Source organism: Macaca fascicularis, chromosome 11 (genome assembly GCF_037993035.2).
Source record: "Macaca fascicularis isolate 582-1 chromosome 11, T2T-MFA8v1.1".
NCBI classification, from domain to species: Eukaryota; Metazoa; Chordata; class Mammalia; order Primates; family Cercopithecidae; genus Macaca; species Macaca fascicularis.
Window position 1 is genome coordinate 437,030 of NC_088385.1, and position 19,022 is coordinate 456,051.

Below are 19,022 nucleotides of genomic sequence, written 5' to 3' on the forward strand. Positions count from 1 at the left end.
CGGGGGGTGCCTGCACCCCGGCGAGGGGGCTCCCAGAAGCCAGGGGGGCGGGCCGGGGGTGGCGGCTGGGAGCCCGATCGCGGGGGGTGCCTGCACCCCCGGCGAGGGGGCTCCCAGAAGCCAGGGGGGCGGGCCGGGGGTGGCGGCTGGGAGTCCGATCGCGGGGGGTGCCTGCACCCCCGGCGAGGGGGCTCCCAGAAGCCAGGGGGGCGGGCCGGGGGTGGCGGCTGGGAGCCCGATCGCGGGGGGTGCCTGCACCCCCGGCGAGGGGGCTCCCAGAAGCCAGGGGGGCGGGCCGGGGGTGGCGGCTGGGAGCCCGATCGCGGGGGGTGCCTGCACCCCCGGCGAGGGGGCTCCCAGAAGCCAGGGGGGCGGGCCGGGGGTGGCGGCTGGGAGCCCGATCGCGGGGGGTGCCTGCACCCCCGGCGAGGGGCCTCCCAGAAGCCAGGGGGGCGGGCCGGGGGTGGCGGCTGGGAGCCCGATCGCGGGGGGTGCCTGCACCCCCGGCGAGGGGGCTCCCAGAAGCCAGGGGGGCGGGCCGGGGGTGGCGGCTGGGAGCCCGATCGCGGGGGGTGCCTGCACCCCCGGCGAGGGGGCTCCCAGAAGCCAGGGGGGCGGGCCGGGGGTGGCGGCTGGGAGCCCGATCGCGGGGGGTGCCTGCACCCCCGGCGAGGGGGCTCCCAGAAGCCAGGGGGGCGGGCCGGGGGTGGCGGCTGGGAGCCCGATCGCGGGGGGTGCCTGCACCCCCGGCGAGGGGGCTCCCAGAAGCCAGGGGGGCGGGCCGGGGGTGGCGGCTGGGAGCCCGATCGCGGGGGGTGCCTGCACCCCCGGCGAGGGGGCTCCCAGAAGCCAGGGGGGCGGGCCGGGGGTGGCGGCTGGGAGCCCGATCGCGGGGGGTGCCTGCACCCCCGGCGAGGGGGCTCCCAGAAGCCAGGGGGGCGGGCCGGGGGTGGCGGCTGGGAGCCCGATCGCGGGGGGTGCCTGCACCCCCGGCGAGGGGGCTCCCAGAAGCCAGGGGGGCGGGCCGGGGGTGGCGGCTGGGAGCCCGATCGCGGGGGGTGCCTGCACCCCCGGCGAGGGGGCTCCCAGAAGCCAGGGGGGCGGGCCGGGGGTGGCGGCTGGGAGCCCGATCGCGGGGGGTGCCTGCACCCCCGGCGAGGGGGCTCCCAGAAGCCAGGGGGGCGGGCCGGGGGTGGCGGCTGGGAGCCCGATCGCGGGGGGTGCCTGCACCCCCGGCGAGGGGGCTCCCAGAAGCCAGGGGAGCGGGCCGGGCGTGGCGGCTGGGAGCCCGATCGCGGGGGGTGCCTGCACCCCCGGCGAGGGGGCTCCCAGAAGCCAGGGGGGCGGGCCGGGGGTGGCGGCTGGGAACCTGATCTGGATATTTGGAAGAGTATCACAAGGGGTTGTCCAGTGTCTGTGATACTGAGATTAATATCTGTCTCTCGGCCTTGGAATATTGAGAAGGATGAAACAGGGTGAATGTCCACCCTGTGCCACATTGCGAGTAATATCAGCCTGTCCCCTCCATGGATATTAAGAACAATATCCCAGACTGGGTGCACGCCTCCTGCTGTACAGAGTGCAATATCATCCTCTCCCTCCCAGGATAGTAATTACAATATCACTGGGCGGGAGCACACAGCCTGTGAATTATTATCATCCTCTCCAACTCCGTATACTAGGAACTATATCTCGGAGAAACTGTCCCCTCAGTGCCATATTCGGACTAATAGCAAAGGCTTCTTCCGGGAATATTAGGAGCAATATTACCGCGTAGCTATCCATCCATTGCTATAATTGGAGTCATGTGATACTCTACCCCCGTTCATATTAGGATCAGTGTCACGTGGTGAGTGTACACCTACTGCGATATTAAAACTAAAGTCCTGCTTTCCGACCCTGGTTATTAAGAACAGAATCACAAGTAGGTTTACACTTCCTGTGGAATGAGGAATAATAATATGATTATTAATCATCAATGATCGATTTTAATAATTATCAATGATAGTAAAAATTCATAAGATACCATTATTAATTATGGATAATGATTTTCAATACATGATTATGCCTGCTTTCAATTAATTATTAATATTAATGTCATCAAATAATATTATCAGTTCCTAATACTAATCATTATTGTATTCCCAGCATCACTGGGTATTGATTTAAGTCACATTAATTGCTAATATCATAATATTATTATTAATAGTGATATTACTAATAATTATGATTACAAATGGTTAACCTTTTAAACCAGTATTCATTTTTACTCTCTTTATTGGGATCATTAATATCAACCATTATTATTAATATTAATATAATTATTAATATTAATGATTAATAGACTTGCTCCTGATGTAAACCCGGGAGAGGACGATGTTAATTTCTATATCACAACGGTGTACACCCCCCGTGACAGAGTTTCCAACTTCTGCTTGGGAGAGGAGGATATGACAATCAGTTTCACTGGAAGTAGAAACAACGGTGTGATACTGTTCTGAATATTCAGGGAGGAAGAGGCTGATGTGACTCCTAATAGAGAGGGGGTTACTCCCTCTGAGGGTGTGCACACTGGGGGTGTACAATCGTCTGAGAAGGAGATGAAAATTTTCCGATGGGGAGATGATATTACTCAGAATATGAGAAAGAGGCTGGGGGTCCACAAGGCTCCCAGAAGCCAGGGGGGCGGGCCGGGGGTGGCGGCCGGGAGCCCGATCGCGGGGGGTGCCTGCACCCCCGGCGAGGGGGCTCCCGGAAGCCAGGGGGGCGGGCCGGGCGTGGCGGCCGGGAGCCCGATGGCGGGGGGTGCCTGCACCCCCGGCGAGGGGGCTCCCGGAAGCCAGGGGGGCGGGCCGGGCGTGGCGGCCGGGAGCCCGATCGCGGGGGGTGCCTGCACCCCCGGCGAGGGGGCTCCCGGAAGCCAGGGGGGCGGGCCGGGGGTGGCGGCCGGGAGCCCGATCGCGGGGGGTGCCTGCACCCCCGGCGAGGGGGCTCCCGGAAGCCAGGGGGGCGGGCCGGGGGTGGCGGCCGGGAGCCCGATCGCGGGGGGTGCCTGCACCCCCGGCGAGGGGGCTCCCGGAAGCCAGGGGGGCGGGCCGGGGGTGGCGGCCGGGAGCCCGATCGCGGGGGGTGCCTGCACCCCCGGCGAGGGGGCACCCGGAAGCCGGGGGGGCGGGCCGGGGGTGGCGGCCGGGAGCCCGATCGCGGGGGGTGCCTGCACCCCCGGCGAGGGGGCTCCCGGAAGCCGGGGGGGCGGGCCGGGGGTGGCGGCCGGGAGCCCGATCGCGGGGGGTGCCTGCACCCCCGGCGAGGGGGCTCCCGGAAGTCAGGGGGGCGGGCCGGGGGTGGCGGCCGGGAGCCCGATCGCGGGGGGTGCCTGCACCCCCGGCGAGGGGGCTCCCGGAAGCCAGGGGGGCGGGCCGGGGGTGGCGGCCGGGAGCCCGATCGCGGGGGGTGCCTGCACCCCCGGCGAGGGGGCTCCCGGAAGCCAGGGGGGCGGGCCGGGGGTGGCGGCCGGGAGCCCGATCGCGGGGGGTGCCTGCACCCCCGGCGAGGGGGCTCCCGGAAGCCAGGGGGGCGGGCCGGGGGTGGCGGCCGGGAGCCCGATCGCGGGGGGTGCCTGCACCCCCGGCGAGGGGGCTCCCGGAAGCCAGGGGGGCGGGCCGGGGGTGGCGGCCGGGAGCCCGATCGCGGGGGGTGCCTGCACCCCCGGCGAGGGGGCTCCCGGAAGCCAGGGGGGCGGGCCGGGGGTGGCGGCCGGGAGCCCGATCGCGGGGGGTGCCTGCACCCCCGGCGAGGGGGCTCCCGGAAGCCAGGGGGGCGGGCCGGGGTTGGCGGCCGGGAGCCCGATCGCGGGGGGTGCCTGCACCCCCGGCGAGGGGGCTCCCGGAAGCCAGGGGGGCGGGCCGGGGGTGGCGGCTGGGAACCTGATCTGGATATTTGGAAGAGTATCACAAGGGGTTGTCCAGTGTCTGTGATACTGAGATTAATATCTGTCTCTCGGCCTTGGAATATTGAAAAGGATGAAACAGGGTGAATGTCCACCCTGTGCCACATTGCGAGTAATATCAGCCTGTCCCCTCCATGGATATTAAGAACAATATCCCAGACTGGGTGCACGCCTCCTGCTGTACAGAGTGCAATATCATCCTCTCCCTCCCAGGATAGTAATTACAATATCACTGGGCGGGAGCACACAGCCTGTGAATTATTATCATCCTCTCCAACTCCGTATACTAGGAACTATATCTCGGAGAAACTGTCCCCTCAGTGCCATATTCGGACTAATAGTAGAGGCTTCTTCCGGGAATATTAGGAGCAATATTACCCCGTAGCTATCCATCCATTGCTATAATTGGAGTCATGTGATACTCTACCCCCGTTCATATTAGGATCAGTGTCACGAGGTGAGTGTACACCTACTGCGATATTAAAACTAAAGTCCTGCTTTCCGACCCTGGTTATTAAGAACAGAATCACAAGTAGGTTTACACTTCCTGTGGAATGAGGAATAATAATATGATTATTAATCATCAATGATCGATTTTAATAATTATCAATGATAGTAAAAATTCATAAGATACCATTATTAATTACGGATAATGATTTTCAATACATGATTATGCCTGCTTTCAATTAATTATTAATATTAATGTCATCAAATAATATTATTAGTTCCTAATACTAATCATTCTTGTATTCCCAGCATCACTGGGTATTGATTTAAGTCACATTAATTGTTAATATCATAATATTATTATTAATAGTGATATTACTAATAATTATGATTACAAATGGTTAACCTTTTAAACCAGTATTCATTTTTACTCTCTTTATTGGGATCATTAATATCAACCATTATTATTAATATTAATATAATTATTAATATTAATGATTAATAGACTTGCTCCTGATGTAAACCCGGGAGAGGACGATGTTAATTTCTATATCACAACGGTGTACGCCCCCCGTGACAGAGTTTCCAACTTCTGCTTGGGAGAGGAGGATATGACAATCAGTTTCACTGGAAGTAGAAACAACGGTGGGATACTGTTCTGAATATTCAGGGAGGAAGAGGCTGATGTGACTCCTAATAGAGAGGGGGTTACTCCCTCTGAGGGTGTGCACACTGGGGTTGTACAATCGTCTGAGAAGGAGATGAAAATTTTCCGACGGGGAGATGATATTACTCAGAATATGAGAAAGAGGCTGGGGGTCCACAAGGCTCCCAGAAGCCAGGGGGGCGGGCCGGGGGTGGCGGCTGGGAGCCCGATCGCCGGGGGTGCCTGCACCCCCGGCGATGGGGCTCCCAGAAGCCAGGGGGGCGGGCCGGGGGTGGCGGCTGGGAGCCCGATCGCGGGGGGTGCCTGCACCCCCGGCGATGGGGTTCCCAGAAGCCAGGGGAGCGGGCCGGGGGGTGGCGGCTGGGAGCACGATCGCGGGGGGTGCCTGCACCCCCGGCGATGGGGCTCCCAGAAGCCAGGGGGGCGGGCCGGGGGTGGCGGCTGGGAGCCCGATCGCGGGGGGTGCCTGCACCCCCGGCGATGGGGCTCCCAGAAGCCAGGGGGGCGGGCCGGGTGTGGCGGCTGGGAGCCCGATCGCGGGGGGTGCCTGCACCCCCGGCGATGGGGCTCCCAGAAGCCAGGGGGGCGGGCCGGGGGTGGCGGCTGGGAACCTGATCTGGATATTTGGAAGAGTATCACAAGGGGTTGTCCAGTGTCTGTGATACTGAGATTAATATCTGTCTCTCGGCCTTGGAATATTGAGAAGGATGAAACAGGGTGAATGTCCACCCTGTGCCACATTGCGAGTAATATCAGCCTGTCCCCTCCATGGATATTAAGAACAATATCCCAGACTGGGTGCACGCCTCCTGCTGTACAGAGTGCAATATCATCCTCTCCCTCCCAGGATAGTAATTACAATATCACTTGGCGGGAGCACACAGCCTGTGAATTATTATCATCCTCTCCAACTCCGTATACTAGGAACTATATCTCGGAGAAACTGTCCCCTCAGTGCCATATTCGGACTAATAGCAGAGGCTTCTTCCGGGAATATTAGGAGCAATATTACCGCGTAGCTATCCATCCATTGCTATAATTGGAGTCATGTGATACTCTACCCCCGTTCATATTAGGATCAGTGTCACGTGGTGAGTGTACACCTACTGCGATATTAAAACTAAAGTCCTGCTTTCCGACCCTGGTTATTAAGAACAGCATCACAAGTAGGTTTACACTTCCTGTGGAATGAGGAATAATAATATGATTATTAATCATCAATGATCGATTTTAATATTTATCAATGATACTAAAAATTCATAAGATACCATTATTAATTATGGATTATGATTTTCAATACATGATTATGCCTGCTTTCAATTAATTATTAATATTAATGTCATCTAATAATATTATTAGTTCCTAATACTAATCATTATTGTATTCCCAGCATCACTGGGTATTGATTTAAGTCACATTAATTGCTAATATCATAATATTATTAATAGTGATATTACTAATAATTATGATTACAAATGGTTAACCTTTTAAAACAGTATTCATTTTTACTCTCTTTCTTGTGCTCATTAATATCAATAATTATTATTAATATTAATATAATTATTAATATTAAAGATTAATAAACTTGCTCCTGATGTAAACCCGGGAGAGGACGAGGTTAATTTCTATATCACAACGGTGTACACCCCCCGTGACAGAGTTTCCAACTTCTGCTTGGGAGAGGAGGATATGACAATCAGTTTCACTGGAAGTAGAAACAACGGTGGGATACTGTTCTGAATATTCAGGGAGGAAGAAGCTGATGTGACTCCTAATACAGAGGGGGTTACTCCCTCTGAGGGTGTGCACACTGGGGGTGTACAATCGTCTGAGAAGGAGTTGAAAATTTTCCGTTGGGGAGATGATATTACTCGGAATATGAGAAAGAGGCTGGGGGTCCACAAGGCTCCCAGAAGCCAGGGGGGCGGGCCGGGGGTGGCGGCTGGGAGCCCGATCGCGGGGGGTGCCTGCACCCCCGGCGATGGGGCTCCCAGAAGCCAGGGGGGCGGGCCGGGGGTGGTGGCTGGGAGCCCGATCGCGGGGGGTGCCTGCACCCCAGGCGATGGGGCTCCCAGAAGCCAGGGGGGCGGGCCGGGGGTGGCGGCTGGGAGCCCGATCGCGGGGGGTGCCTGCACCCCCGGCGATGGGGCTCCCAGAAGCCAGGGGGGCGGGCCGGGGGTGGCGGCTGGGAGCCCGATCGCGGGGGGTGCCTGCACCCCCGGCGATGGGGCTCCCAGAAGCCAGGGGGGCGGGCCGGGGGTGGCGGCTGGGAGCCCGATCGCGGGGGGTGCCTGCACCCCCGGCGATGGGGCTCCCAGAAGCCGGGGGGCGGGCCGGGGGTGGCGGCTGGGAGCCCGAGCGCGGGGGGTGCCTGCACCCCCGGCGATGGGGCTCCCAGAAGCCGGGGGGCTGGCCGGGGGTGGCGGCTGGGAGCCCGATCGCGGGGGGTGCCTGCACCCCCGGCGATGGGGCTCCCAGAAGCCGGGGGGCGGGCCGGGGGTGGCGGCTGGGAGCCCGATCGCGGGGGGTGCCTGCACCCCCGGCGATGGGGCTCCCAGAAGCCGGGGGGCGGGCCGGGGGTGGCGGCTGGGAGCCCGATCGCGGGGGGTGCCTGCACCCCCGGCGATGGGGCTCCCAGAAGCCGGGGGGCGGGCCGGGTGTGGCGGCTGGGAGCCCGATCGCGGGGGGTGCCTGCTATTAATCCCAATATGGCACAGAGGGTATAGCTCTTCTGAGATATTTTTCCTAGTATACGGAAGGGTAGAGGATGATAATGATTCGCAGGTTGTGTGCTCCCGCCCGGTGATATTGTTATTACTATCCTGGAAGGGAAAGGATGATATTGCACTCTGTACCGCTGGAGGCATACACCCAGTCTGGGATATTGTTCCTAATGTACATGGAGGGGACAGGCTGATATTACTCGCAATGTGGCACAGGGTGGACATCCACCCTGTTTCATCCTTCTCAATATTGCAACACCGAGAGACTGATATTACTCTCAGTATCACTGACACTGTACAACCCCTTGTGATACTCTTCCAAATATCCAGATGAGGTTCCCCGCTCCCACCCCGTCCGGCCCCCCCTGGCTTCTGGGAGTCCCATCGCCTGGGGTGCAGGCACCCCCGGCGATCGGGCTCCCAGCCGCCACCCCCGGCTCGCCGCCGTGGCTTCTGGGAGCCCCATCGCTGGGGTTGCAAGCACGCCCCCCGATCGGGCTCCCCGCCGCCACTTCCGGCCCGCCCCCCTTACTTCTGGGAGCCCCATCACTGGCGGGTGAGGCACCCCCCGCGTTCGAGCCCTTGGCAGCCACCCCTGGCCCGCCCTCCTGGCTTCTTGGAGCCAGAATGAGATTAGTAAAAGGGACCCTGGAAAGCTGACTTGCTCCTGAACCGTGGGAGGGTGGTGTGAGATGGTTCCTTTGATGAAGCAGAAAGCAGCCCTCGCCAGACACTAAGTCTGCCACTCCATTGACCTTGGACTCTCAGCCTCCAGACTGTGAGAAATTAGTATCCGTTGTTCATAAATCACTCAGTCTAGGTCAGGCACAGTGGCTCACGCCTGTAATCACAGCACTTTGGAAGGCTAAGCCAAGTGGATCAAGAGGTCAAAAAATCGAGACCATCCTGGCCAACATGATGAAACCAAATCTCTACTAAAAATACAAAAAAAAAAAAGAAAATGCCAGGTATGGTGGTGGGCACCTGTAGTCCCAGCTTCTCAGGAGGCTGAGGCAGGAAAATCACTTGAACTCGGGAGGTGGAGCTTGCAGTCAACCGAGATCGCACCACTGCTCTCCAGCCTGAGCAACAGAGCAAGGCTCCATTTCAAAATAAATAAATAAATAAATAAATAAATAATTAAAATAAACGTCCCAGTCTATGGCACTTTGTCATAGCAGCCTGAATGAACTAAGACAGCTCAGTATGAATCAAACAGAAGGCCAGGTCACAGGAACCTAAAGGAAGTCCTCCTAGAAGCAGAATGACATCAGGGAAGAAGGAACAATGGCAGGAGGGGCAAAATAGGACCTCAGGGCTGTTCTAGGACACCCACGTCCCAGGCTGCGAGGCTACCTGTGGAGCTTGGCATCCTGCCAACCCAGGTCAGTGGCACAGGTGCCTACCGGGAGCTGTGCAGCAGACCCCCTCTTGCTCAAGGAGCCTTCTCGGGACCAGTCTTCCGGACTGGCATTGGACAAGAGCTTTACAAATGTCCTCACAATTGCATCCATGGGCAAGAAATTCCACTTCTAGAATCATTCTTAAAGAAAAAGAAAAATGTTTAAATAAATAAATAAAACAATAAAATTAGACTCATTCTTGGAATGTTGCCAGGATATAGCTTACAAGATAGGAAAACAAGCTCAAATTATAGGAGTGTATTTAATAAAAGAAAAAAAGAAAGAAAGGAATAGAACAGTCAGAAGATGGTCATATTCTGGAAGAGCTGCAGGAATAAGGGAATTAAAAACAATATGCTCCAAAACCCTTTAGAGAAGGTACGCTTGGGCTCCAGACATTTGGCCTGGTTTTTTGGACAAAAGTGGTGAATTGGTCCTCTCTCCTTCTCTCTCTCCCTCTCTCTCTTTCTCCCTCTCTATGTCCTTCCCTCCATCCCTCTATCCATCCCTTTCTCTCTCTCTCCCTCTCTCTGTCTCTCCCTCCCTCCCTTTCTCCCTCTCTATCTCCCCCTTTCTCTCTCTCTCTCTCTCTCCCACTCTCCCCCGCCCCCTGTCTCCCTGCCTGCTTCTCTGTCTCCTCCCTGCATCCCATACACATCATGGTAGAAAGGCCCCTTAGGATCATCCCACATCCTCTGTGGCCATCCACACCTGCCAACCTGCCCTCTGATCTGTATACTGTCCTGGTTTATTCTGCCCACCTGAAAAAGCTCGGCCATGCAGGTAGAAGATGCTGCTGTTCTATTTCCATGATGCCAAATGCCTAGAAATTAAGGGGAAAACGCATTCACCAAAAAAATGGGATTTTATGTTGAATCTTAGCATTCACTTCTGTTATCCTCCTTTTTTTTCTTTTGTTTAGGTCTGTGTCCTGGGAAGCTCTGGGATGAACATGACTCCTGAGCACAGACGCCGCCCTCACAGAGGTTCGTGTATGCTCGGCTTCATCCTCGGAACGTTACACTCACACTTGACTCGCCCACTTTATGTGTCTTTTTTTTTTTTTTGGCCTGACTTTTAGAAAACCAATCTGAGAATAAAGTTTAAAAAGAGAGTTTCTGAACCCTTAACTGAGGTCAAAATCTTGGAGTGAAAGCCAAAGATGCAGCGTCCAAGGAGTCAGGGGAATGGGGGCATCTTCGAACCCAGAATCAGTCAGCATTGGGGAGAAAACAAGGGCTTCTATGTGCGGCTCCCTGATGAGCACTCGGAAAGCAAATGCGTTTCAGTCCAGAAGAAGGTCAAGTGAGGAAATGACCTAAATGGGGCTTATTCCTTGCTCAGCCCTGAGACTAGGCTGGAGGCCCCAGGCAGGAGAGGGAGGGCCAGGCCCCATAAGCCTCTCACCATGGAAAATGATGATGGGCCAGGAAGCTGCAGAGTGAGTCGACCTTCTTGCCCTCTCTGCAGAGGCCTGGCCCTTGTGAGTGAACCCCCTCACTCCCTCTTATTATTTAGTCTTGCTACTGCTGACATATTAAAGTTGGTGATCATTTGGAACATGAGTGCTAAACTGAATTTTGTTAATTCTAATAATTTATCAGAGCATTTTTATATTTCTAGGAAACAGAATTATACATTATCCTCAGAATTATTTTATCTTTCTTGTTAATAATAACAGTCCTTCAGTCGCCCTGCCTTCCCACTGGGTGTGAGTGCATCTCTGCTAATGTGGGGCATGAGAATGGATGCCAGAGGCAGAGCAAGCAGCTCAGAGGCCATAGCAGCTATTTATTTTTTTGTTTATTTATTTATTTATTTTGAGATGGAGTCTCACTCTGTTGCCCAGGCTGGAGTGCAATGGCGCGATCTCAGCTCACTGCAACCACCACTTCCTGGGTTCAAGTGATTCTCCTGCCTCAGCTTCCAGAGTAGCTGGGATTACAGGCACCCACCACCATGCCGGGCTAATTTTTGGTACTCTTAGTAGAGACGGAGTTTCACCATGTTGGCAAGGTTGGTCTTGAACCCCTGGCCTCGGGTGATTCACCCACCTTGGCCTCCTAAAGTGCTAAGATTACAGGCATGAGCCACCATGCCCGGCCCATTGTGGCATCTTAATCACAGAGTGAAGAAGGCCTGGACCCAGCGTGAAGATGATGAAAAGGGGGAAGAGCAGCTCTCTCACCTATAGTGCTGCCAGGCGCTTCCAACTTTCAACATAAGGGACACTAAATAGCTTTCCCAACGAAAACAACTGAGATGTTGGGTAAAACCTACAAAAATGCATCTTTGTAAGTGCATTACTGGGCTGGCATTGAAGGATGGAATCCACAGCAGTCGATAAGGAATTGGCGGGAACCAAAGTGGAATTTATTTTTCTGTTTAGACAGTTGCACAGAGGATGGGGCATCAGAAACAAAACCGGATGTCTCTCCAAAATGAGGTCAGAAATCTGACATCTTAGACTTAAAATAAAAGCCCACCTCAGAGCAGGAGCAGCAAGGAGAGCAGCTGTCCCTGCATTGGTGCTGGGTGGAGGGAAAACCACTGACCCTGAGAACCAATGAGAAACAGTCCTCCAGGAGTTCATGCTGGAAGACCTCGAGAGCATGGGTCAAATCGACGTGGCACCAGGCGGCTGCTAACTTCACCTCTACCCCATGTGAGTGAACATCTTTGCTGAAACAATACAACCCTGTCCTCAAAATATCTCCCCACTTAAAATTCCAAGAAAGATAAGTCCCCGTGCAAAAAGTTACAAAACATAAGTAAACAAAGTACTGTGGATACATCCAATAATTCAAGAAACAAATTGAGCAGAGCCACAAAAATCCAAAATGTGGAAAAGATCAACTGCTGGCAAAGTATCCACTGCTGTTGCTCCCGTTAAGAGACTGTATTTCATAAAAAGCTAGACACGCCCCTCTGTGGCCTCACACTTGCCTTCTCAGGCATGTCTGCCCCAGAAATGCCTTTGCACTGCCTTCTCCAAGAGACACATACGGGGCAAGAATATTTAGGCAGTGATTGTAGACATAGAAAACACTTGAAAGCCACCCAAATACATCTCTATCAAGGAAAAAAGCTGGCATAGTCACATTGTGGAATATGATACAGCTGTGAAAATGAACTGCCGTTAGAAGCATCAGCAATGAAAAATTACAGTGAACAAAGGAAATTACTGAAAAATACACTGCTATTCCACATACAGTTCACAAACTATAACATATGACATGGCTGAATAATATACAGAGAAATGATATAACTTATGAAAAGCAAGACAAACATTAACACATTAGTCCTATGTCTGGGTGAAGAAGGGAGACCCAGGTGATGAAAGAAGGGCGCATTGTAGCCTTTCAAGACACTCGATGCTAATGCATGATGACAACAGCGCAATTATTAATCTATCAGATTATGCATTCAGTTTTGTTTGTTTGTTTGCTTTTGAGGCGGAGTTTTGCTCATGTAGCCCAGGCTAGAGTGTAATGGCACGATCTTGGCTCGCTGCAACTTCTATCTCCTGGGTTCAAACAACTCTCCCACCTCAGCCTCCCGAGTAGCTGGGATCACAGGTGCCTGCCATGATGCTCAGCTAACTTTTTGTATTTTTTTAGTAGAGACGGGTTTCACCACATTGGCCAGGCTGGTCTTAAACACCTGACCTCAAATGATCCACCCGCCTCAGCCTCCGGAAGTGCTGGGCTTACAGACATGAGCCACCATGCCCAGCCAAATTTTATAGACTCTTAGGTGTCATATATTTCATAATTAAACATAAAAAACTAAATGTTTACTGTAGTTTGTAAATGAAAGAGCAATAAAAATTGTTGCAAACTTTTAAACATCAAACCTGTTGTATAGCTCATAGTGACCCTCCTATTAAGCTGTGGTAAGCTCCAATTGGTATTTCATTGTTATTTTCTAAAAACTAGGTGAACAGATGAAAAACAGAATTCAGTTTTAAAACAAGATATTAAGATAATGTTACTGGTTGAAAGTGTCCAGGTTGTTGGTGCCTTGAACCAAGAATTGGACGCAATGCAAAAATGGAGCAAGGAAAGAATGAAGCAGCAAAGCAGACATTTACGGAAAATGAAAGCACGCTCCACAGGGTGAGAGCGCCTGAGCACAGGGGGCCCGTTACTGAAGTTTCTAGGGCTTAAATCCCCTCTCGAGGTTTCCATTGGTTACTTGGTGTGTACCCTACGTAAATGAAGAGGATGAAGTAAAATTACAAAGTCATGTACTCGGTGTAAGCCCTGTGTAAATGGAGAGGATATTTCTTGTCATACCGCAAGAGTTTCCATTTGATTTCGTTCTCGGAAGTCAAGGTGAATCGGCCTTATGTTCCTGCCTCCAGACCCTTTTCTCCTGCCTCCGTGGAATGGATGGCAGGACATGGAAAATTGTTTTGTCCAAATGACATGGCCCAGGGCACTGGCAGCTGAGGACAAGAGGGAACCAGTTGGTGTCACTGAGGAACGCTCACCCGTGTCTCCACACCGCACAGAACAAAGTGAGTGTCCTTGTCCTGAACCCTCTGAAGTGAGTATCTCGCCTCAGGGCTTTCATGAAACCCTTTTTAGGAGAGGCTCCTTCTCTCTCCTTCTGCAGCCACAAGGCAGCAGGGATAGCCCCTCTCTCGCTGAAGTTCTTAAAAAAACAAAGAGAATAAAATACTAGAATTAATGTAATGAATAATAAAATAATGAAAATGAAAGTATGTTTCACAGAAGCAGCTCTGGAATTTCATGTATTGGTGGCATTAAAAGCAGAAAATGGGCCTATAGGCCTGGCGGGGTGGCTCATGCCTGTAATCCCAGCACTTTGGGAGTCTGAGGCAGGTGGATCACGAGGTCAGGAGATCGAGACCATCCTGGCTAACACAGTGAAACACCGTCTCTACTAAAAATACAAAAAATTAGCCATACATGGTGATGGGGCCCTGTAGTCCCAGCTACTCGGGAGGCTGAGGCAGGAGAATGGCGTGAACCCGGGAGGCCGAGCTTGTAGTGAGCCGATATCGCTTCACTGCACTCCAGCCTGGGCAACAGAACAAGACTGTGTCTAAAAAAAAAAAAAAGAAAAAAGAAAATGGGCCTATAGAGCTCCATTTAATGGCAAAAAATTAAGGAAAGAATAAAAAGACTCTGCTAATAATGGTGACGTGAGCTGCTCATATTGTCATTTTCTCTGGGACCTAATATTGGGGAGGAGGTGGGACCACCTGCCACCAGGCTCCAGGTGATTTTCGGGCTGTTCCCCCAAATCACTGCAGCCTCTTCCCTGCTGGTCCCTTGATCCTGCTGCTGTGCCGGGCGTCCTGAGTGGCAGGAGGCACCTCGGCAGCTTCCAGTGGGATAGGCCTGTGGCATCCTGAGCCTGAATGTCGTGATCACTAGGAAGTAAGGAGACATAAGCAGGAAGGGTTCAGGGATGGAGCAGCCGCTTCTCAGGGATCAGTCTCGGGCCCGAGCTGAGAAGAATCCCCTTTCAGGACGATGGCTCCAGGCTGAGGTCAACGCTGTTTCTGTGCGTTATGATGACTGACCTGCATCCACAGGGAAGCGTATCCGGGCTCCTTTTTCCCAGGCAATGTTGGGAATACCTTGAAATGGGCACTGGTGGATTTCAATTCCAGCCTTCCAGAAGCCACTCCAAATGGAAATTGAGCTAACGGATGCAGGTGGAGTAAGTAAACAACTTTAGGTCCCAAACAACAATTTTCACATACAATATAGTGCACAGGGAAAAATAAAGCCTCGGGACCCCAACTCACAGCCAAAACGGAAAAAAAATCATTAAGTTGGAAGCTGAATCATGCAAGAAACTGCCTTTCCTTTTGTTCCTAAGCAGATAGTTACAGATAGCTACATCTCCACAGGAAGCTGGTCTATGTTCACCTTATCTTATATAAAGGCTTATGTAGAGGACTGATTTACCGCATGTGAGATGAAGACGTAACTGATCCTTCCCCATCTGCTCTCTTTCTCTTGCAACGTGAGGAAGACCACAGGTTCGCTCTCTCCCCTCCTGCCCACCATTTTCCTCCAGCCCACCCTTCCCCTCCAGCCCACCCTTCCCTCCTGCCCACTCTTGTCCTCCAGCCCAGCCTTCCTCTCCAGCCCAGCCTTCTCCTCCAGCCCGCCTGGAAGAGGAAGAGGTCTGCAGCTTACATCAGAATCTCGAAGTTGACACCCAAAAAAGGTAAAAGATCCTGCGGGATGCTGGCATATACAACTAATGAGATAACGCTCTGGGTGTACATCCTAGCATACAGGAAGAGCATTCTTGTTCATGGCGGTGGTTTCAAATATTTCAGTGAGTTTTCCCTTGAATGCCTCAGTTGGGAGCCACTTCAGTTCAGCGCAGGAAGCAAGGGAGCTTCAAGGACTGGTAGTTATGAATTCAAGCTTATACACAGCGACAGATCACAGGTCTGTGGAAGATACTGGTCAATCAATATACAGAGGTAGCATTCCATAACTGAAGCATAGGGCATATCTGACTTCATCTGACAAGACTAAAATCATGATTGTTTTTCTAACTGGGAAATTTATGTAACTTATTTGCCAATAAACAACCATCTCTCTCTCCCCATTTTCTGACATAACGCTAGTCGTTAGAGAAATGTTCCGATGATGTTCATGAAAGAACAAACCAATGTCTTCCGCTTTAATACCACCTATTTCACACATATGACTCTTGCTGCTTCCATGTGACACTAAAAATATCGGGAGTGCCAGGAAGTCTCTTTAATCATCGTTCTCCAACGTGCTCAGGGGATGAAGTCATTCTGTGAAGTGGACTTCAGTTGACACCACTGAGAAAATGTCCTAGAGAAAGTAAAACTTGTAGTGGCCTCATACTTTACAGAAATAATCCAACTTCTTTCTTTCATTTCTTTCCGGTTTTTGGACATTAATTTTAATTGGTTCAGGGCGACCTGTTTCTGCATCAAAGTCTTGGGAAGCTTCCATCTGTTTTTATATTATATTATATTATATTATATTATATTATATTATATTATATTATTTAGAAATAGAGTCTCACTGTGTCACTCAGGCCAAAGTGTAGTGGTATGATCACGGCTCACTGCAGTCTCAACCTCCCAGGCTCGAGCCAATCCTCAGGCCTCCACCACCTGAGTAGCTGGGACTGCAGGTGTGCCACCATGTCCTGCTAACGTTTTATTTTTATTTTTTTATTTTTTGTAGAGACAGGATCTCGTTATGTGGCCAAAGCGGGTCTCAAACTCCTGGTCTCAAGCAATCCTTGTGTCAGCCTCCTAAAGTGCTGAGATTATAGACATGAGCCATGGCACGCAGCTGATTTATTAGTTTATTTTCTCAGAACTCTATGCAACCTGATTCTTAATACATAAGGAAAGAGAAGCCAGTCAAAAGTGGAAGTAGTTGCACACAATGAAAGTGTCATTTGGCACTTAGACAAGAGAGGCGGATTATAAAAATGAAAGATCTACATGTCGCAATTGGCTGTGGGCTTGGACTCCAGCACTTTTTATTTTTATTTTTTTAGGAGATAGTGTCTCACTCTCTTACTCAAGCTGGAGTGCAGTGATATAATCATAGCTCACTGTTATCTCAAACTCCTGAGTTCAAGTGATCCTCCTGCCTCGACCTCCCAAGTACCTGGGACTACAGATGTGCCATCGCTCCAGGTAATTTTTTTTTTTTTTAATTTTTGTAGAGACGAGGTCTCCCTGTGTTGCCCAGGCTAGTCTCAAACATGTGACCTCAAGCAATCGTTCCCCCTTGGCCTCTAAAGCGCTGGGGTTATAGGTGTGAGTCACTGTACCCGGCCAAGAAACCAACCCCACCTGTTTTCTATATAAAGTTTAGCATCTAGATACGAAGCAAAATAAGTTTTCAAGATCAAGGAGTCTGAAGGGAAGCTGCTGGGAGGGGAATGGGCTCAAGGCAGCGTTTTCTGGTCTACAGTTTTGCTTATTCTTGGACTTTCCAAAGTCCTGAAAGAAGCAGGAGGAAAGTGAGAAGAGAGGAAGAGGCAGGAGGAAAGGAGGAGGGCTGCGCCTCTGCGGTTGCAGATTAGCCCAAGCCGGCTCAGTGGCTGGGAAGGAAGGGAGGAAACCCCCAAGGCCGAAGGTGGAGTCAGAGTCCTGGGTCCAGCAGAGACTGGACAGGAGGAGGGTGCCGGGAGCCAAAGACCTTCCTGCTAGCACTGCAACCTCTTAAACTGCTTAGGCTTTTATCTAAATTTGATATGTCCGCATTTTGTAGACCTCCAAACCAAGTCACTCAGGGTAACCCAGACAGGAAGGGGAGGATGATAGGAGAAGGTGCCCCACCTGATGATGCCCTTCTGGCTTTTATCCATTCCTGGGAATGACTCTTTCTCCAACTCGGGGGATACCCCTATGGGAGAATACAGTGGCGTGGACCAGCAGTGGAGAATTCCAAGTCCAAAAAACGATTGGCATTTTCAAGGAAAGTAAGAAATCATCCTGCATATATGAAATATTGGGAAAAAGGTTGTTACTAATAATTCTCAAGCGACCACTCTGGTGAGACTAGGTTTCTCTGGGGATGTGTGGAGCAGGGTGTATGTACCGAGTGAGCACATCCCACCCTTCAGACTCCTTCAGCTCCTGTCTACTGTAGCAGTCAGAGGGCAACTCCTGTCCTCATCTCCTCTGAGCGACCCACTCACTCATTCACTCACTCATTCATTCACTCGTTAACTCATTCACTCACTCACTCATTCACTCATTCACTCCTTCACTCGCTCACTCACTCATTCACTCACCCTTTTACTCACTTGCTCGTTCATTTACTCATTCACTCACTCATTCACTGACCCATTCACTCACTCACTCACTCATTCACTCACCCATTCATTCACTCATTCATTCCCTCATTCACTCACTCAGTCATTCCCTAACTCACCCTTTCACTCACTCACCCATTCACTCATTCACTCACTCATTCACTCACTTATTCACTCACTCACTCATTTCCTCATTCATTCACTCAATCATTCACTCACTCAAATCATTCACTCATTCACTCACTCATTCACCTCTTCACTCACTCATTCACTCATCCTTTACTCACACACTCACTCATTTATTGACTCATTCACTCACTCACTTGTTCATTCACTCACTCAATTCTTCACTCCCTCATTCACTTGTTCGCTCACTGACTCATTCACTCACTCTTTCCCTCACCCATTCACTCACTCACCCACTCATCTGTTCACTCACTCATTCACCCACTCACCCATTCACTAAGTCACTCATTCATTCACTCACTCACTCATTCATTCACTCACTCACTCACTCATCACTCATTTATTCCCTTGGTCACTCACTCATTCACTCACTTATTCACTTGCTTATTCACTCACTCATTCACTAAGACGCTCATTCATTCACTTACTCACTTATTCACTCACCCATTCACTCACTCACTCATTCACTCATTGACTCCCTTGGCAATTCATTCACTCACTCACGGTCACTCATTCAGTCATTTACCCACTCACTCACTCATTTCTCCTTCCCTCATCCACTCACTCACTCATTCACTGACTGACACTCACTCACCCATTCACTCATTTACTCACTCATTTACTCCTTCACTCACTCACTCACTCACTCCCTCCTTCATTCATTCATTCAGCAGCACCCATGACAGGTTCACTCCGTCCTGGGCTCTGCTGTTGCCCTGGGACTGCAGCAGGGAATAGTCAAAGATCTCTGAATCCACAGCATTCAGAGTTCAGCCAGGGGACCTTTCGAGAAGCCCAGCAGATAGGTGAAATGCCCCATGTGTGACACTGAC